This window comes from Mesoplodon densirostris, chromosome 9, assembly GCF_025265405.1.
Source record: "Mesoplodon densirostris isolate mMesDen1 chromosome 9, mMesDen1 primary haplotype, whole genome shotgun sequence".
In the NCBI taxonomy this organism is placed as follows: Eukaryota; Metazoa; Chordata; class Mammalia; order Artiodactyla; family Ziphiidae; genus Mesoplodon; species Mesoplodon densirostris.
In genome coordinates, this window is record NC_082669.1 from 51,877,525 (window position 1) to 51,898,933 (window position 21,409).

The 21,409-nt window shown below is 37.4% G+C and overlaps 1 protein-coding gene and 1 pseudogene across 1 annotated transcript in view; one reads left to right on the forward strand and one right to left on the reverse strand.

Moving 5' to 3' along the window:
• UMAD1 (UBAP1-MVB12-associated (UMA) domain containing 1) overlaps positions 1–21,409 on the reverse strand; it is a 242,066-nt gene that overhangs the window by 149,689 nt on the left and 70,968 nt on the right. The gene's annotated exons all lie outside the window — the stretch shown is intronic.
• LOC132496407 (5-azacytidine-induced protein 2-like) overlaps positions 6,788–21,409 on the forward strand; it is a 53,930-nt pseudogene continuing 39,308 nt past the window's right edge.

Consider the following 21,409-nt stretch of genomic DNA (forward strand, 5'->3'; position numbering starts at 1 on the left):
TAAACTCAAAATGGATTAGAGGGCTTCCCTGGTGGCGCAGTTGTTGACAGTCCGCCTGCTGATGTAGGGAACACGGGTTTGTGCCCCGGTCCAGGAAGATCCCACATGCCGCGGAGCTTCTGGGCCTGTGAGCCATGGCCGCTGAGCCTGCGTATCGGGAGCCTGTGCTCCGCAACGGGAGAGGCCACAACAGTGAGAGGCCCGCGTACCGCCAAAAAAAAAAAAAAAAAGGATTAGAGACCTAAATGTAAGACCGGACACTGTAAAACTCTTAATGGAAAACATAGGAAGAATACTCTTTGACATAAATCACAGCAAGATCTTTTTTGATCCACCTCCTAAAGTAATGGAAATAAAAACAAAAGTAAACAAATGGGACCTAATGAAATTTAAAAGTTTTTGCATGGCAAAGGAAACTACAAACAAGACCAAAAGACAACCCTCAGAATGGGAGAAAATATTTGCAAATGAGTCAATGGACAAAGGATTAATGTCCAAAATATATAAACAGCTCATGCAGCTCAATATTAAAAAAACAAAAAACCCAATCCAAAAATGGGCAGAAGACCTAAATGGACATTTCTCCAAAGAAGACATACAGATGGCCAAGAAGCACATGAAAAGCTGCTCAACATCACTAATCATTAGAAAAATGCAAATCAAAACTACAATGAGGTATCAACTCACATCAGTTAGAATGGGCATCATCAGAAAATCTACAAACAACAAATGCTAGAGAGGGTATGGAGAAAAGGGAACCCTCTTGCACTGTTGGTGGGAATGTAAATTGATACAGCCACTATGGAGAACAGTAAGGTTCCTTAGAACACTAAAAATAGAATTACCATATGACCCAGAAATCCTACTATTGGGCATATACCCATAGAAAACCATAATTTAAAAAGCACATGCACCCCAATGTTCATTGCAGCACTATTTATGATAGCTAAGTCATGGAAGCAACCTAAATGCTCATTGACAGACGAATGGAAGAAGATGTGGCACATATATACAAAGGAATATTACTCAGCCAGAAAAAGGAACAAAATTGGGTCAGTTGTAGAGACGTGGATGGACCTAGAGACTGTCATACAGAGTGAAGTAAGTCATAAAGAGAAAAACAAATATCGTAAATTAACGCATATATGTGGAACCTAGAAAAATGGTACAGATGAACCAGTTGGCAGAGCAGAAATTGAGACACAGATGTAGAGAACAAACGTATGGACATCTGAGCAGGCACCATGTCATGTGGAGCACGTCCATTATGGTTTAACAGCAGCATTTTATCACTATAGTAAGTTTTAAGAGGAAGGTGGTAAGAAGGATTTCTTCAATAAAACTGTAATTATAAAGTGGTTAATTGTATTACAATAAAAAAGAAAGTATTTTATTTAGGAGTAAAAAATAATTGTCACTTTACAAAGGTGTTAAATTTTTAATAAGTTGATTTAATGTCTTATACTTAGTAGTCCCACTTTCAGAATAAGAGATATGCATGTTTTGCTCAGTCCTTATCACATCAATGGCAGTTAACTGAAAAATCCAAAATTATTTTTTAGCAAGCCAATGGTTTCATTTTTATTCAAGTTAATGTTGGCTCAATAGGCAGAGAGGACCAGACTGTCATTCTGATGTGTTTCTTATTTATTTTTAAATTCAAGTATAGTTCTAATTGTTTTAATTCGTTGCATTAAAAATCTGTTAAAAACAAAAACGAAAACAAACCAAACCTCCTACTTTACTTTTCCTTGCACTTAGAAGAGGAATTCAAAGTTCCTCTAGTAAGTTAAACACCTGGGGGAACTTCATTAAGCGCTATTCCCTGAAATTACCGCTTCACGGTGCAAAATAGGGGCTTTATAATCTGAAGAAGTTAATGTAATGTGCACCGCTGCTCAGGGACTCACAGTGGCACTGGGAAATGCTGCCATACTATTACCTTAATTAATGTTTCCATCAAATGAACGGAGTGCAAAAAAAAAAAAAATCATGCATGAAAGTCAGAGTTTAAAGGATCTGGAGAAACAATGAATTCCTGATTTCAACATTAGCTGAGGAAGACTTTAATTTCTGCTCTCAAACAGTCTTTAATTCTGGTAGCTACATGTCAAGACATAAATGGATGCTGGATAAAGTTCAAAGATACTAAAATGATTAAGGAATCTGTTGACTGCTACATGTAGTAAACTGTAAAAAGTGTTATGACACTTCAGGATGGAAAAGGCAATGTAAAAGGCAGATTATAAGACTGCATAGTGTTATGAACTGTTATGAAAGGTATATCCTACTCGAACTTGTTTGCCAAATCTCAAAATTCTAGAATCTAAGATTTCTACAACAAAGGCAATACCAACCTAAATTTTGAAATAATTTAAGACAACTAAAATATTATTCTAAGCTGTGGAGAGAAAACATCAACCTTGTAAGAATCAGTGTAAAACTAAATTTTATAGTTTGAAGGAGGATTTGGGTGATTTTTATAGATTTTATGGACTTAAAAGTAATCTTGCAAATATATTTGGTTGGGGATAGAGAATAGCTGGCTTTTAAAGGTTGTTATTACAAACAATAGTCATAAATTCTCACAAACCTTCGAGGTGAATGCAAAAAATACACGTCTGGACCAAACACCAGAATTCTTTGCTTCCTAGTAAAAAGTTGCTACTGGCCAGTCCTTGAATGAAAGTGTAAGCAGAATTTCAAATCTGCCTCATGCCTTGAACGTAGGAGCAATTCCAGGGTTTCAAGAATTTTTAACAATCAAGGGAAAGAAGGGGGTTCACTGCATAATAATTAGATGCTAAACAGTCTTGACTTATTTAAGCTGCCTTTCTATTTTCCCCATTGACACAGGAACTATCAAGTTTACTCAGATTTCTCTTTGGGCAAGTCCTGGCTAACCTTCTGTGCTCCCCTGTGTATAGACATATATGTAGCATCTGAACATCTTTATAAGTTTCTCCAACCAACCACTGGCAAGCTGGGTTATTTCTTCTACTCTTCATGAATTCATCATCAATCCAAAGTGGCAATTTGAAAATCCTACAGTTTCTCTGAAGATCACGAAATATCTTGATTAGTACAGCCTCACAGTTTTTCTTTTTTACATATAAATTTTAAGAAAAACTAGCTTTTGATCCTAATGTAAATATTCAGATTTTCTAAAGGTACTGCTTGACTTGCTATGTTATTAGGAACACCAGTCAGCTTCCCTGACAAAACTGATCTTGAGGAATCTAAGTTTTGAAAAGACTTCTGACTGTTTTTAGACAGCCAAGGTGCCTAGGTCAAACCATATGGCACAAGAGTAAATAATCAGTTGCTTCAAAGAAACACTTGTTGAGCTACTGATGCATGCCACAAAGAACTATCTCATTTTTTGGAGCGCTACATGAAAGGGCAGGTGTTAGGAATGGGGAAAAAATGCCAAATCTCACTTGAGGTTACAGCAGCTTACTGACAATATGGTGAATGTCACAGGGACCAGGCAAGGTAATGACGGTGAGATATAAATTGACCACGTGATTAAACCTTCAATGCCTGATGGGACAGCAGTTCATTCCTAAATATTTATCGGGTCTCATCTGTGGTATGTCCAATGAAAAATCTGATGTTGTAACAAACTATGCTAACTTTCTACTTTAAAAATGCATTAATCTAAGCTACTTAAGGAATACCTATGTAACAGTTAAGCAATATTTTATTTATTTTCAAAGTTTATAATTTGTTCAGATATTGCACCTGAATACTGGTGCTGAGAAGTAAAAATAATTTCTTACCCTTTTCCCTAAAATTTCTGCCAGTTCTTCCAGGAATTCAAACAACAAGATCTCATTCCCTATACCCGGTCTCCTTCTTTTTATTTCCTTTCCCTGTTCTCTATCTCACCTGGGAATGTTGACCTTGAAGCCAATGGCTTGACCTTTGGCAGCTACCATCTAATTCCAAATGGAGTCATGTCAAGGCAACTGCACACAGCAGGTGTACAAGAAATGCTGGCACTTTACCATCAAGTGCAAAGACAGTGCCATTTTTGAGCATTAGCACCACCCCAGAGTGGATAAGAGCCAGGGGTTCTGGCCTGCAGAAAATAGGAAAGCAGGAGAAACACATAAAGACATGCCTGTGTGCTTTGTGACTAAGGAGCCACAGCCCTAAGAGTAGCTCAGAAAAAGGACAAATTATTGGTAAAGCTAAAGCAAGGAAATTTTCTTGATGCAGAGCATGTGGTTACATAACCGTAAACCATAGCATATTTGGTTACAAGGACAAATAAAGTTCATTTATATTCATTGCTTAATGGAAGTTTTTATACATCCATATTGTTGTGCAATACTTTAATATTGATGCAGCACCTAGTGTCAATTGACCTTGAACAACAGTCCATTAAATATCACCAGGCCCTGGTTGAATCAGTAGTTAGCATCAAATACTACCCTGAGGTGTCCAACTCAGAGACTATTTAAGCTTTATGACTTGATGAATATAGCAATGATTTATTTCTTGGCACTAAGGGCACAGGGAGAACAAGCTTCTGTTTTGTTTGTTTCAAGTCAGTGAGTCAGATCCAATACTGGAAAAATTTCAAAAAGTATACTAAATTCTTCCAATGCCTATACTAAGCTTTGGTCCTATGTTAAACATCTTTAAGAAACTGGATTAATTATTTCAACAGCTAATTACTATTTAACATTCTATAAATGCTTTTATCAATTCAAATAACTATAAACCTATATGTATCAAAAAGACATTTTTCTATTAGTCTGGCTTTAGAATCTATTATCTCAATTGAAAACATGAAAAACGGGGTTATGTTGTTGCTTTGTTTTAAGGCGACCAATAAGATAAAGTTTTATTAACACTGGATTTTCTATCACATAATAATGGCTATGGTTTCTTAAAGACTCAGTATATGTAAGTGTTGGGTTAAGTTTTTTTTTTAATTTATTTATTTATTTTTATTAGTTTCTGCTTTATAACAAAGTGAATCAATCATACATATACATCTGTTCCCACATCCCTTCCCTCATGCATCTCCCTCCCTCCCACCCTCTTGGGCTAAGTTTTTGACATGTACTGTCTCATTTAATCTTTACAACAATCTGATAAATTAGGCATTATTATTCCACTTTTCAGATAGGAAAACTGAGGCACAAAGATAGTAAGTGACTTGCCTAGACCAACAACTAATTAATGTCATGTGAACCAGAGCTGGATTCAGGTCTAATAAGCTCTGAGGTCTAGCTCCTGGTCACTAGGGTGGACAGTTTTCACTGGGCTCTTCTACTGTAATTCACCACAGATAACTTGCAGGAAATTATTTGGTCCAACTAGCCAAAAGGATTACTCAGACTAGGCTCCTACCAAGCATGAAACACCATTCAGTAAGGAAAGCCTCGATTAAACCCCAAGACGTTTATTAAACCTACAGACGTTTATTGAGCGCACGCAAAAGAGATGAGAGGCAAAGCCAAAAACACAGACCTCATTTCAAGAAAAAGAAAATATTCAGGATTAGCTAAAAAGAAGCAAATGTACCAACCTTATTATTAGGGTGTTTCTACATTTTATCTTAAAATGTGGCTACTATAAAAATATGCTACCTGCCCACATTCTGTGCTCTTTCTTAAGTTACTATATACAAAGAGACAATATGACAAGCTTTAAAGAGACCAATTCAGCAAAAACTTATAAGTCAACAAAGCAAAAATAATTACTTTCTGATAGATGAAAGTATAAGGGTAATTAAAACTTTACATATCTGAATGTATACATTAAAATAATAGTATGACCACTGGTGTGTCATCAAAAATAAATAAATAAAACTGTCATAGGTGAAATGAATCAAATAACACTGAGTATTTCTTACTGATTTAGTTTTTCACCTGTACTGTGGTAGTAGTTTGTTTGCTCCAGGCTTCTGATCCCACAACATGACTAAACGTTATTTGCTCTGGAGATTAAATGATGGACAAAACAAAACAAAGCCCAGATTTAAGAACTCGTGGTGGGCTTGGGCAGAAACCTTGGCATTCTGCTGGAGAGAAGGAGAAACTGCTATTGAGTGAGCACCCATTCTGTGTCCAGTGCTGGGCTGAGTAGTTTACATAAGTTATTGGATCTAAACATTTCAGCAGCCCTACTGAGACCACGTCATCATCCTCCTTTCACAGCTGAGGTAACTGAAGCCCAGAGAGGTTAATTAACTCACCACAGTCCCAGCGGGCAAGTAGCAGAGCTGAGATTCAACTCTGGATGTCTGACTCATAGACAGTGGGGTTCCCCCAAAATTAACACATAAAAATTTTATATACATATAGTAATCTTAACTCCTTTTTCTCCAAAAATGACAGGATTCTCAAAATGTAGCTTTAGAAAAGCTGGGGGGCAGGGGTGCGACCCAATCCAAGGAAAGGAACACCCTCATGGAGTGAGGCAGCTACCATGGCTGGAAAAGCAGTGGGGTCTGTGGGGAAACCAGAGTCCCGGTGACCTCCAGCCACCCCAGTTGTTTTCAGTTTGTTTCCTACCACCGGGGAATGGAAAGCGACTGGCTCTGTGAGCGGCCATTGGAAGCCAGGCTCCAACAGTCCTGGACGCGTTGGCAGAGGATGGCATCTGCCTTCTGCACTGTGGAAAAGCTCAGAGACACAGTTGCTCCCACCTTAACACACTGAGGAATGAGTCTGTTGCTTCCTATTTTGCCCTGTCACTCTATACGAAGACATTAAGAAAATAATTTTTGGAATCAAAGAGAGAACTTTAAAATAAAAAAGAATAATTTTTGGAAGAAACATTGATAGGAACCTGATGAGATGAAGAATAACATGTTCTGTGAAGTGAAAACAAGTAAACAAGAGCTATCATGCACATCAATAAGATAATTTGAAAAGCACACTGGAATAAAATAAAGACAACTAGATGTTTGAAAGTACTGAGTTAGCAGATGCCATCTAAATAAGCAGAACTCCGCCATCTAAGGACATCTAGAAACTCAGCAGGTGAAGAAGCATTTAAATCCACCTTCATCAAACTGGCAGGTAGAAAAATGGAGCTAAAATATGAAGATCCATGGTTTTGCACAAGAGCTGGAACTTAGGAGGAAGAAGTGTAGCAATCTTAAAACTGAGCTACAAAAAATCCAAAGCGATCAGTCTCAGGAAGAGGATCTGACCAGCAGACATCTTCAAAGACCAAATATCTCAGGTCATAGTTAAGTAGCATTCATCTGGGAACTGAGGAGAGAGATGGCTAACTTATATCAGGACTTAAGTGCAGCCTGAACTACTATGAACACTGAAAACTCCAACTGCAATCAGGAAAGCCTTCATTCCAAGAGAAGGCATTGAAGTCACTGGGAAGGAGAGCACAAAGTCCATTTGACGCAATGCTCAAAAGACAACCTTCTCTCACTAAACGCAAAGCACTTTGTTATAAGGATCATAGCTTCCCCTTTACCAGGAGATATAAAGATTTTATCAGACAAAGCAATTCTCCAATCACAGACAGATAATGAGAGAACCATTCCTAATGACAGCACAAACTTTCAGGAACATGACTCCTATGGCAAAAAATCTATGGGAGCTAATTCATGGGTGTTCCCAAGAGCTCCTAAATTGAGTCAGGTAGTCTTGGGGGAGATTAGGAATAAGACTTTTGGGTCAACGTAACCAAAGCTGCCTTCGTAAGAATTAATTCTGAAGAGATTCATATCTGGAGACGAGGATATGAGATTTTTCCCTACTTGCTCTCCAAGAAGTGTGTATAACAAACTATAAAAGTGGACTTAGATTAAAAATTTGCTGAAATCTTTAGTCTTTAGTATAGAATATATATTTTTATTATATATATTAAGGTACAATATGTACCAATATATTGTCCCTTATCTTTCCTTCAAATTTGATCCCTTTACAGGATTTTTCCAGCTATAATATCTGTGCTTTCAAGAGTGGTATGCTATCAATCAACCAATATCAACTTTCCTCTTTGACTGACCTTGCAACAATATTCATTTAAGGTATAATCACTCTTCACGGACAAATCATTGTCTGTTAAACAGTAATTTATTTGATGTGTTCCTGGAAATTTTTTTACATCACTGGTTTTATGAAACCCAAGCGTTCCATGAAAGAAACTACAAAAATAACACCACCCTATTCACAACATACTCGTTGAGCATACTTTTATGAATATAAGTAAAACACTTCATAATCTTATATTTACTATATAATACAATTCAAACTGAATTAAAATGCTTTTTGATATCAGAGTCTTAGGTCTTAGCTATTCCCTGAACATTGTGGGAGACTGGAAAGCATTTTTAGTTAATGCATTTGGGATTAAAACCACTGCTTTTTGGATGAAAAAATAAAGTTAATTGGCATATTTTGCTTCAATGACCAAAAGAAACGTAAGGTAGCAGTGCAAATTAATGGAGATGATAGGTAACTCTTGCATTTTTAAGGGGGAGAATGGAAGAACAAAGAAGATTATAAAAGCTTTTTAGGCTAGGCATTTGGTTTCAGCATGGTGTGGTAAAGGGCTTCATTCTAACCATATGCCTCATGCTCTTGAATATCTATGATGCAACTTCAAATGAACAGTAATATTTATATACTTTTCCATAGAATGAAGAATGACAAATCTTCTGAATTTACTTAGATGAAAGCCAATTAGGAGCGAGATTTAACTCTGGAAAGTAAAAGCACCAAAATATAGCTTAATTAAATAGGGAAGATTATTTTAAAAGCATAACCTTCCTATATTCATGAACTTCTTAAGGGTTCAAATCTAAAGGCCTTAAGTTAAAATTAAAAATCTTAACAATAACAAAGGCTACAACCCCCCTCCGAGATACGGGAACCAGAGAATTTCTGGGAACTGAGAGGAGAGTCACATCCACACTAGGGGCAATCTAATGGCTTAATGTGACACCGCATTCCCCAAATCCCACTACCGTAGGACTCAGCTCTGACACTCCATGAGCTAACGACGGTTTCCCTAGGATTACAGAACCAGGACAGTATCTCAAAAAGAATGCTCTAAGTTCAGCCTATAGTTCTACAGTAACATTATAATAACTTTGCTAGTAATAACGTGGATCAAAAGTTTTTTTTAAAAGGTAGGGAAGAATAACCCTATACTTTGGAATTAAAGCATATACTGCTAATTCTTAACTATAACAAAAAAAAAAAGAAGAAAAAGGCAATTACAATCCTTTGAAAATGCGAGGAAATTAAAAGTTCAGAATTATCTAAAAGAACCAGAAATTACACTCATATTTTCTTCTCTAAAGAGAGATACTCATATTATGTATGACAGAAATCTCTAGTTTTATCAATAAGTGGGAAGTCTGTCTAGGTCTGCTGTATCTGGATTCAAGACATTTCCAAGCTACTGATACAAATGAAGTATATTAAGCATATAAAATACATAAGTATAAACAATTCACATGTTTTTATAAACATTTAAAGAAAGGTTCAGTGACAGAGCTGAAAATTATTAAGTATTTTAGCAGAATACCTAACTTCAATTGACATGAATGGCTAGCAGTAAAAACTGCCCTGGGATTAATTCTACACAGTGGCTGGTGGCATACCAGCCTGTGTATGCATAATTACCACATATTGCTATGTTTTCTGTGTAGCATCTATTTCATGCGATCACATTAATTTCAAAACAGGAGCAATGGCTATTACTAACAAGGGGACCACAATTCTAATTTAGGAATATGAAGTTTATATTGGTTTGCTTTGTTTTGCAGAATAACAATTGTCATGGCTGGGTGAAAGATACTCTCACTAAACCAATAAATAAAATCGACAAAGGAAATGCATCAGTGAAGCACTCAAAATGTCAGCCTTCAGTGCATACTTATAGCCTAGTAGTTTCTTCAGAACTATACACCAAGACCACTGATGTCCTTCCGAGGTTTAACTTGGCATTGAGCTGATTACCGGGAGACTCTGGAGTTTCCTGCCAGATAAGGGACAAACATACCAACTGGGTATGGTGTGCTACTTGCTGCTGTTTTAAAAAACAATGCCAGATTGCAACACTCTTTGTGCACAAAAATGCCTGACATTTCTGGCTTAAGACCTTTTGGGTCTAATAAATAACTCCATTTCTAATGACAGAGGTTTCTTTCATTGATGGAATTTATTAAATAAATAAGTAGTTCATCAGTTTACAGAATGTGTTATTTCACACAATTTAATATGAAAGAACTAGCAGGTGGTACTATTAAGAACCATCAGTAGTAGGAATTGTTTCATAGATGACCAACGTAATCTACATTTGGAACATTGCCATCCTTTATAAAGTTTTTCCATATAACACATTCAGAGTTTTAGTGCCCATCTACTCAGGGTGTTTATGAAATCCTTGTGCAACTTTAAACTTGACCTATCCCACTGAACTATATTTTATGGGACTGTGTAAAAACTGCTGTGTATTCATCCAGACCACATTCTTTAAAGGAACTTCAAGTCAGGATCATGAATGCAATTTATGAAATCACTCAGCAGCAGCTGGAGAATGTTTTCAATGAGGTGGAAAATCAGACTGAATGTTGATCACCAAAAAAGGGTGGTTATGTTGAAGTCTATAAATTTAAACTGCAATGTTAAAGTCTTATTCACACTGATTTAAGTCACTTTTATTTTTTTTCTGTCACAAATACAACAAAGATTAAGGTTTAACGTTAACATGGAATTTTAAAAACAGCCAAAATGGCTATGATGTTATACATTTCTATTAGAAATTTTTATTATTTTTCCCATGTTAGAAGACTAACAGCAACTCATTAGAAAATGTTTTACAGCATCCTAAAGGGCTAAAATATATTTTAGAGATCACTGATTCTCCAATTGACTTAGGCCATGTTTGTAAATTTGTACTATTTATAAAAATGTATTTTTATAAGCAAACCATTTCCTAATGGATTGTGAAAGGAGAAAAATCAGTGCAAGAGAGAGGTTGGTTAACATGTTAAAACAGAACATGACTAGATGCAATGCAGTAACCTGGATTTGATCCTGGGACAAAAAATGGACATTAGTAGAAAAACTGGTAAAGTCCAGATAAAGTCTGTGGTTTAGTTAATAGTATTATACCAATGTTAATTTCACAGTTCTGACAAATCTCCCAAGGCTATGTTAGGTGCAGATGAAGGATATAAAGAAACACTCTGTACTATTTCTGCAACTTCTCTGTAAGTCTAAAATTATTCCAAAATGAAAGTTTATTAATTTTTAATGTTATGAGAATGTTGGTAGCTTCTGCAATCCCCTTCTTCTCTACCTTTCCTGTACCTACTGCTTGTGACAAATTTTATTTTCCAAAGTTGGCCACCAAATCTCCTGTCACATGTTCTTTTTAGCTACATTTCCCCATTAAGAACTAGCATTTACTTAGCCATACTCTTAAATCTGAGATCACCCTGAGTCTACTCTAACCAACAAAACATGGTGGGAGTGATGCTATACCAGCTCTAAGTGTAGCTCTTAACTGGCTTGGTAGCTTCACCTCCTACCTCTCTGAATGCTGACTCTTAGAACCCAGACACCATTTTATAAGAAACCCAAGCAATGCGGAGAGGCTACATACAGGTTCTCTTTTTCACAGCGTTAGCTTGAGCCAGAATCAACCAGCTGCCATGAGAGTAAGCCACTCTGGACATCAAGCCCAGTCAAGCTTTGTGATGACAGCAACCCCAGCCAACACCTGATTACAACCACATGAAAGAGCTCAACCAAGCACTGCCCAGCTAAGCCCAGACAACCCACAGAGCTATGAGAGATAACAAATCGCTGTTTTATGCCACTAAGTTTATGGTAGTTTGTTACACAGCAAAAGATAATTTGGACACGTAATCATCAAAAAGGAAACTGCTACCCAGATGAATTCATGGAAGGGTTGAAAATAGAAGGTCTGAAAAATAGAAGAACTGAAAAAATAATCATTGTTTCTATTTTCACTTTACTATTCTGCCTATTTCTTTCTTTTCACAGAATTTATTGATTATAGCAGTTAAGGACAATAAGCGATTTTCAGGAAAAAATACTCAACTAGAACTTCATGGGAGAATCAACTTTTTCACATTTACCAAGAGTCAAACGTATCAGTTCACTAAATACTTTCTTAAAAGGGACAGGAACTACTCATTGCATTTGCTTACTAAATGACAAGAATATTTTAGTGACTCCCAACGGCTAGAGCAAGTAATCCAAGCAGAAGCTATAAAAATACTTATCTAAAATTGACTATATAATACAAAATAATAATAGCTAATATTTATCTCAGATATTCCTCACAGTCCTATCAGGTGGCTCTTCTAACTTTCTCTATTTTATCAATAAGGAAAATGAAGTTTAGCAATATTAAGCAACATGCCTAAGGTCACCAGTTCAGTTTGGGTAGGAGCTAAGCTTCAAATCCAGTTTGTATCCACAGTCCAAACCCTTCCACCATACCTCTCCTGATCATGATATTTTTCTACTTAACGTTTCTTTCATACATTTTAATAGACTATTAAAAATATTCTGAATCACTAATCAAATAGTATATTTTAAACTTGGTCTAACATCCCAATCCATAGAAGAGATATATATTCTTTTTTTTTTTTTGTGGTACGCGGGCCTCTCACTGTTGTGGCCCCTCCCGTTGCGGAGCACAGGCTCCGGACGCACAGGCTCAGCGGCCATGGCTCACGGGCCCAGCCGCTCCGTGGCATGTGGGATCTTCCCAGACCGGGGCATGAACCCGTGTCCCCTGCATCGGCAGGCGGACTCTCAACCACTGCAGCCACCAGGGGAGCCCCTGAGATATATATTCTTTAAAAAAAAAACTTTGTTCTGTAAAGTCTTTTATTTGGGCCAGTTGCTATAAGCCACTCAGGTTATAGTAATTTTGTTGTAGCACCTGAATGAACTAAGATAGGTAGCTATAAATAATAGGCGATTTAGGGGCCTCCCTGGTGGCGCAAGTGGTTGAGAGTCCGCCTGCCGATGCAGGGGATACGGGTTCGTGCCCCGGTCTGGGAGGATCCCATATGCCGCGGAGCGGCTGGGCCCGTGAGCCATGGCCGCTGAGCCTGCGCGTCCGGAGCCTGTGCTCCGCAACGGGGGAGGCCACAACAGTGAGAGGCCCGCATACCGAAAAAAAAAAAAAAAATAATAATAATAATAATAATAATAATAGGCGATTTAGCAGAATCTTTGGGGTTAACTACTAATAGCGAATTAAATACCTATGAGTCTTGACATAACACTCTAAAATGTAAAATGACACGATTGTCTTGATTCTACCCCTAAAAATATCTCTAGAAGCAGTTTTTTTCTCCTTTCATCTTCACTATGCTCGTCCGGGACTTCACCACTTCTTGACTAGACCATTGCAAATGGCTCCCAAAGGTCCTCTGTGTCTCGAACACATTTCCTCTACAGACCATGTCCCATACTGTGACCATAATTCTGTCCTTAAAGCATATTTTTGATCCTTTTGCTCCTTGCACTCAGACAGAAAATACTTTCAAAGTATTTGAAAATCGAAGTTCAACAATTTTAGTAAAATATGCAAAGCTCCACCTCCCACTCCCGCTGCTGCCGCTCTCTGGTCCCAACCATCTTTCAGGTATCACTTCTCACTATATCCCATCAAATATTATTTGCTCTGAAAATCATCATCTTTCATTTTTCTGCTTAATATTGCTTAAACTCAGGTTTGATTGCTTTTTCCCCAAGTTCTTCTTTTTTTTTTCAACAGAAAATTCATGCTTCATAAGCTGATAGCACATGCTTACTTTTTAAGCTCATCATTCATAACAGGTCACTTGGCTCAGATCAGGAAGGGAGGAGGAGGAGGAGAGCAAGACTGACACCCAGGGAACCTTTGAAGAGGTCAAATATGGGGATGTAGGCCATTTTTTTTCTCTAAAATAGGAATGAACTAGGCAAGTATGGATGCCATTAAAAATAAGTAGGTCTAAAGGTAGAGAAAGGAAAAGGAGTTGGATGAGACAAGATCATCTGCTTAGCATGAGTACTAGGAGAAAGCCCAAGAAGATGTGAACAAGTCTGTCAGCCTCTGCGGGTCCAGTAGCACAGTGGTTCTCAACCTTGGCTGAACACTGGAATCACCTGGGGAGTGTCTCACCATGCAAAATGTACTCTAGAACAATTACATCAGAATATTTAGTGGTGGAACCAAGGCACTGGTATCACACCTCCAGGTGATTCCAACGTGCAGTCAAAGTTGACATCCACTCTGTTAAGACAACGCTGATGAGAAAGGACCAGAAAAGAGAGTTGACAGCTCAGATAACTAGGAAGCAGCAATGCATTACAGTGCCTGTATGCACAGTGATGGTTTTCTTCAGGAATGCTTAGTAGCCTGGGGGCAGGAGCAGATAAAGGGAAGGGTTGGCTTTATCCAGAGTTGAAAACTGGCAGGGATCAGAATAATTGAGAGACTTGATCTTACAACACTGCAGTGAGAGACTGTAGACTTCAGGCTAGACAAGAAGTCAGGAAGTCACTGAAATAAAGCTTTCAATGAGTTAGATGAACAAGCAGGAATAGTGGCATGAAAGAGGGACATGACATCAGAGAATAGGATCCCTGGGTTTAAGATTTAAGACTTCAGAGGAGGCATCATTCTGAGTGAGCATATATTCGAGACCAAGGCCACATCAGAGAACTGCTGGAATAGAGAAGGAAAATGTCAGTGGCATAGAAAGTCTTTGGAGAACAAGGGATTGAGGCGAGGGTGTTAGCTGGGGCATTATCATGAATGTTAGAGATACCTAGGCTGACTATAGGAGCTGGGAAGGGGAAAAAGCCAAGTCCAAGGGCTCTTTAAATCTGGAGCAAGTAGAGGATGGCCGGTGGTATGGAGTTTAGAGGATAGCGTCCTTATTAATGAGGTAGAAGAAAAATGGACTGAAGTGGCAGCCGCAGAACAACAACCCGGATCACAGAAACCAAGTCCTAAACACACACACTTAGAATGAGCAGCATCCATCTGAGAGGGCTGAATCCTTTCAATTAATGGAAGAAAACAGAGGAGCATCTTTTCATACCTGTATTTGTTCACGTCACCCTCACCCACAGCTTAATTGTCATCAATGGCTTCCACTGCTCTTAAGATAAAGATATTATCAGGGCCCACAAGGTCTAGCATGATCTGGGTCTGCCTAACTCTCCAGCCTCATCAAGTTCCACACTCCCTCCTGGCTCTCTGCGCATCAGCCTAAGGGCCTCTTTCCAATTCACCAAAAGTGCTCTGTGTGCCCTCCCACCAAAGGGACATTTTGATTTCCTATTCCGTCTGTCTGGAACCCTCTCCTCTCCCTTCCCTCTCTATTCAGTTAACTCTTACATATGTTTTCACTCTCAAGTGTTACTTACTTAGGGAAGACTTCCTCAAACTTCCTCACTTGGTCATCTGTTCTCATAGCACTTATCAACACTGTAGTTTTACACTTATTCAGGTGATCATATCTTTAATGTTTGTCTCTCCAACTGGACTCTCACTTCCGTGAGGGCACAGACTGTCATCTATCATAATCACCATTTATTCCCAATGCCTAGCAAAGTGACTGGCATATGGCAAGCCCACTATAAATGCTGTCAAATGAATAAATAAGTGAATAAATACATGAATAGATATATAAATGAACATAGCGAAAAGGCTGATGTAATCTTGATACTATTCTTATAGCAGCCAGAGATACTATCTCTCAATGGCTTCATATATGCCAGATATGGCTACTCATTTAATCCATGCATCAACCTCAAAGATAGGTTTTATCACCTCAATTTTATAAATGAGGAGACTGACACTCAAAGAGATTAAATGACTTGCCTACTGTCCCCCACCAGAGAAGTACCAGAGCCAAGATTTTCTTAGGTAGAGGTATTCTATCTCCAGGTAGAGCTGGCCTTAGGATACCTTCAGTTCAGGCCAAATTATTCCTCAAAAAAGCAACTTTAGATGTGCACACGTATCTGAACATGTATCAGTTTGACTAGCTTCAAGCTGGTACTCTTCACCTTGAATTTTACAACAGAATAAAAGGCACCAAGAGAGCTGGAAACTGGATCAACAGAAGAGAACAGATTTGGATGGAAAGCTCCATAACATCACGGGGAGGATAGTAGCCGAAATCCTTGTAGGCAGTCACAGAGGATCAGAGAGAGGAGGAAGAAGCAGCACAAAAGGTGGATTCACTGACTGTAGAGAGCTTCCCTGAGGTGAAGGGGAATTTTCATTCCAGGGAGACCAGTTCCTGCTAAGAATAAGTCTCTTCCTTATCCGCTGGGATAAGACTCTGACATCACCATTTAGTACTTATATTCAAATACATGAGCATCTTTTTAAGAAAAACTGGGTTCTAATGGCAGGAACCCCTATGGCTCATAATCATGCAGAAGTAGAGTGGTTTTCATTTGGTAACAGTACTAGACTGTCTCCTTGACATTGCAAACAGAATTCCAACTTGCCACAGTGGCAGGTCCAAAGCACATGAACACCTATATACACATAGAATATGTGAGAAAAGAAACTTTCACATTTTTTTTCTACCTAGTTTCGGTCAAAAATCCAAGTAAGAGAAGAGCCATTTCACATACTATGTTAGTTTCCTAGGGCTGCCGCAAGAAAAAGTACCACAAACTTAGTGGATTAAAATAACAGAAATGGGGCCTCCCTGGTGGCGCAGTGGTTGAGAGTCCGCCTGCCGATGCAGGGGATACGGGTTCGTGCCCCGGTCTGGGAGGATCCCATATGCCGCGGAGCGGCTGGGCCCGTGAGCCATGGCCGCTGAGCCTGCGCGTCCGGAGCCTGCGCGTCCGGAGCCTGTGCTCCGCAACGGGGGAGGCCACAACAGTGAGAGGCCCGCGTACCGAAAAAAAATAAAAAATAAAAAAAATAAAATAAAATAACAGAAATGTATTCTCTCACAGCCCTGGAGGTTCAAAGCCTGAAATCAAGTGTCGGCAGGGCCGTGCTCTCTCTGAAGTCTCTAGGGAAGGACCCTTCCTCCTCTTCCCAGCTTCTGCTGGTTGCTGGCAATTCCTTAGGGTTCCTGCATCACTCCCATCTCCGCCCTCCTCGTCACACGACCTTCACCTCTCTGTACGTGTCTCTGTGTCCAAATTTCTCTCTTTTTTTTAAGGATACCAGTCATTGGAGGAAGGGTCACTATAATGAGTATGAGCTCATCTTAACTTGATTACATCTGCAAAGACTCTATTTCCATAAGGTTACATTCAGAGGTACTGGAGGTTAGGTCTTAAACGTATCTTTTGCGGGGACACAAGTCAACTTGTTCCTCCAGAGAGCTGAACTGCTACTTTTCTATAAATTGAAATTACTAGAAGGCAGCATACCCAATCCACTCAATTCACTTCACTGAAGGCTTTTAGTCCTTCAATAAAATGCCCTTTATGTATATTAAAAGTTTAAATAAAAACATGAAAAATATTAGCTTTTTTTTACAAGATCACAATTGAACACAATAATCATTATGTTTTTACAAAAAGCCTTTTTAAAATTACCATGAGAAAAACTTGTTTCTCCTGACATCAATGAAAAGTTTTCTTTTGTTTGTGAATTACTAAGCTTTAGTAGTCTATACTACAGTGGTCTACTTATATTTAGTGGTCTATATTATAACACTACAGTAGTGTGGGGCACTGTTTCTCAAATGTTAGTGTGTGTCAAAATCACTGGGTGGGAGTGACACACAAAACACACACACACACACACACAAATCACTGGGTGGGAGGGTTAGGGAGGGAGATGAATAAAATCCCAGGTGTCTAGGACCCATTCCAAACCAACAAAGTCAGAATTGATGGGGATGAGGCCCAGACATATGCACTTGTGACAAGCATTCAAAGCGAATCTGATGAACACTAAGCTTCAGGACCACCAGGTAGGGTTTTTACACTCCCTTTCCCCCTTTATTCTTAGGGGTGTACAACTTGTAAGTTCTATTTTAATGGTCTTGTGGAGTTCATGTCCTTTACTGAAAACTATATCATATTTTTATATTTAAATTTAAGATTAACAAGCAATTTCTAACCATTCCACTTTTGAATTACTCGTTTGAAATAATACTTGTGACTATTTTTTAGGTCCTGCAGCAATTTTTTCCAAAGATGACATACATTCTCGAACAGATGGCTCTCTATTCATCCTCACCATGTCCCTCTGTGGCACACTGGAGGAAGAAACTACCATTCCCTTCAAAGATGAAAAACAAAGGCTTGAGTCCAAGTCAAACTGAGTATTTATTAAATACCTTTAGTATGCAAGACACTATTAAAAATCACCTCATCGGGGCAGGCTATAGAGCTACAGAGGTGCATCTCTGAATATGGAAAGGTTAGTGCAGCACTGAAGCACTTCCTAGCTCACCGATTCACCATCTCCTTTTTGCACAGAATTAAGCAGTCTGGACAGCTTAATGATTTTAATTGATCAGTATAAGCCGTCATGAACAATTCTGAATAAGAGCTCCAAGTTCAAGTACCTTCTTCTTTCCACATTATTTTTCTCATCTTTATTTCACATGTAAAAATCAACTAAAGCCTCTCAACTTTAAGATTATAAGGTACTATAATGTACTACAGTCACTAAAGTAAATATATATATATATTATATATATATATATATATAATATATATATATATTAGTTCCTATGGCCTTGAAACTATCTGAAAAAAATCTTGAGTTGGTTTGAAGTCTTTTGTGAAATCCCTTGTGAGACTCAACTGTTGACTGTGGTTAGAATACATTCAAAAGTATAATCAGATTGCATCATCACCATCACCTGCTCAGAGGCGCATTGAAGGCACATGTACTTGTGAGGCTGAAGCTGGCTTATTGTACTACACTCTCATGTGGGCTTGCCAGAGAGATTAGTCACCATTTTGCAGCTGGTTTCAAATTCAGTTGCTGCGATACAAGTGCAGATGCAATGGCTTACCCTAATTATATTGCTCCAGTTTAATCTTTCCATTTGTAGCATACATACTATCTACTGGATCGAGTTCAAGACTCTGAAAATTGGTTTCAAACTGAAGAGACTTCAAACTCACACATTGTGACCCTCCCCTACAGCCTGCTAATCACATTTCATCACCATATCTTTTGGATCTTCTGAATCCATCCTAAAGGTGTTTTTAGCTCTCTAAGCCATCACTGAATCTTGTTAACAAAAAGACAGGGAAAACTGTCCTTAAAAAACATTTGTTTTAGTAAAATAAAAGTTATGCCATCTCCAAAGACACTTTTTGACCTTAATTTTTTTTTCTCCATTTTCTCTCTGCTTGGAATTAAACATACTAGCAAATCCTAAGGAAGTTAATCGTAATCAGTGATTTGTAAACTTGACTGATAATCAAAAGCACCCTACAGGTTTTGGGAAAAACACAGACTTCCCAGCTTCCTCAACCTATTGAGTCATAATTTAAAGAGGTTTCTTTTAAAATTAACCTACAAGCTAAATAAAGCTTATGCTGGTACTGTTTCTGAGAGTCAGAATGAAAGAAAGAGAAGAACAGGTTTCTGCCCATTTCGGGCAGGTCTTTTTGCTGCCTGCTATTGTCCATATCTAATAAATGCCTTGTGTCAAGAATAATATCTATACACACAACATAGATAAATTAGAAATTTGGGATTAACATATACACACTACTATATATAAAATAGATACACAACAAGGACCTACTCTATAGCACAAGGAACTATACTCAGTATTTTGTAACATCCTATGTGGGAAAAGAATCTGAAAAAGTATATATACACACACAAATACACACGCACATATGTTTGTGTATATATATATATATATACATATATTAAAAATGTATGTATAACTGATTCACTTTGCTGTACACCTGAAACTAACACAACACTGTAAATCAACTATACTTCAATTTAAAATTTAAAAAATAAAGAATAATATCTGTACAAAGAAATGAGGTAAATTGGAACTTTTAAAACAAAACAAAAGAAAATGCTAGAATCATCAGATCCACAGAAGATAATCAGACAAGAGGCTCCAAGAGGATATTTTTGGATGTGAACAATAATGATGAGGAATAAAACACCTATTTCCAAATACTCTTAATTTCTTAGGCATCTGTTTCTATTTGCTGGATGCATATAGTTTTTTATCAAGATAACTTAAAAGTATGATTTTGAAGGTATACATTTTAAATTTTAGACTATACATTTCTACTCTCTTGTTTCTTAATCATTCATTCATTCATTCCACACTAGTGTTGTGAATAAACTGGTAAACAAGAATAAACAAACCATGCACACACCATGTGTACCATACCACATATGACATTATAAAAAGTTAAAATATTAAAAGTTTTATGATTAAAATAAACTGTACTAAAATAAAGTGTAAGAAAGTCACATAATTGTGTTTCAAAATACCATTAGGGATAAAGATAACACATTCAAGTTACAGGGGACACATTATTTGGAAAAATCACTCAAGTTCTGCAATGTTTCCTCTCCCCAAATGAATGATGCCAGTTTTACTTTATTATTTGATCTAAAATTTATAACTTATACAAAAATATGAAGTTATTAATAAATGTTTTGCTACAAAATGTTAATCAACACACTGTTGACATAATGAATCACTGTAATTCTAAAAACTGGATTTCCCCAAAGTCTAAAAGCTACACAACCATGATAAATAGAATCTACAGTACTTTCAGTTACTCTGCTTAATATTCTAAAATTAAACCATTACACAACAAGCTTAATTAATGCAACTTTCCTAAACAGACTTTCACATGAATGACAGAATATGTTAATCTGACAATTATTTATGGCCAATTATAAACTTAAGCATACACACAAGTGGTGAAATTTAACCAAATCTTGGGGTCAAAATTTTAAACTCACTCTCCCATCCAGACCACAGTTCCTGATCCATACAGTTACAAATTAATTTACAAATATTATTTAACATTTATTTTATTTGTTCAAAATACAAGCTATTTTACAAACACATCATACTGTGTATGGCCTAGAGTGGGAAAAATAGATGAATTAAATACAGTCGAGGTTATCTTATCCAGTGTGATTGGAAACATTTCTTCATTTAATAAAAATCCAGATAAACAGGAAATCATTAAAAAACACACACTTTTGACATTACATTTCAAAATAAATAATGTCCATTTATTGATAATAAAGTGAATAATTTGACCTTATTTAGAAGAAGTACAAATTTTCCTGGCACTGATACTTCCCATATATTAGTATTTCTGAATGGTGATTCAGACTGTTATTCAATACAACATAGAACTATCTCTAGGGCATTTGTAACTATGACATGAGTAATTTTTGGCTCTGGATTGCTCTTATCTCC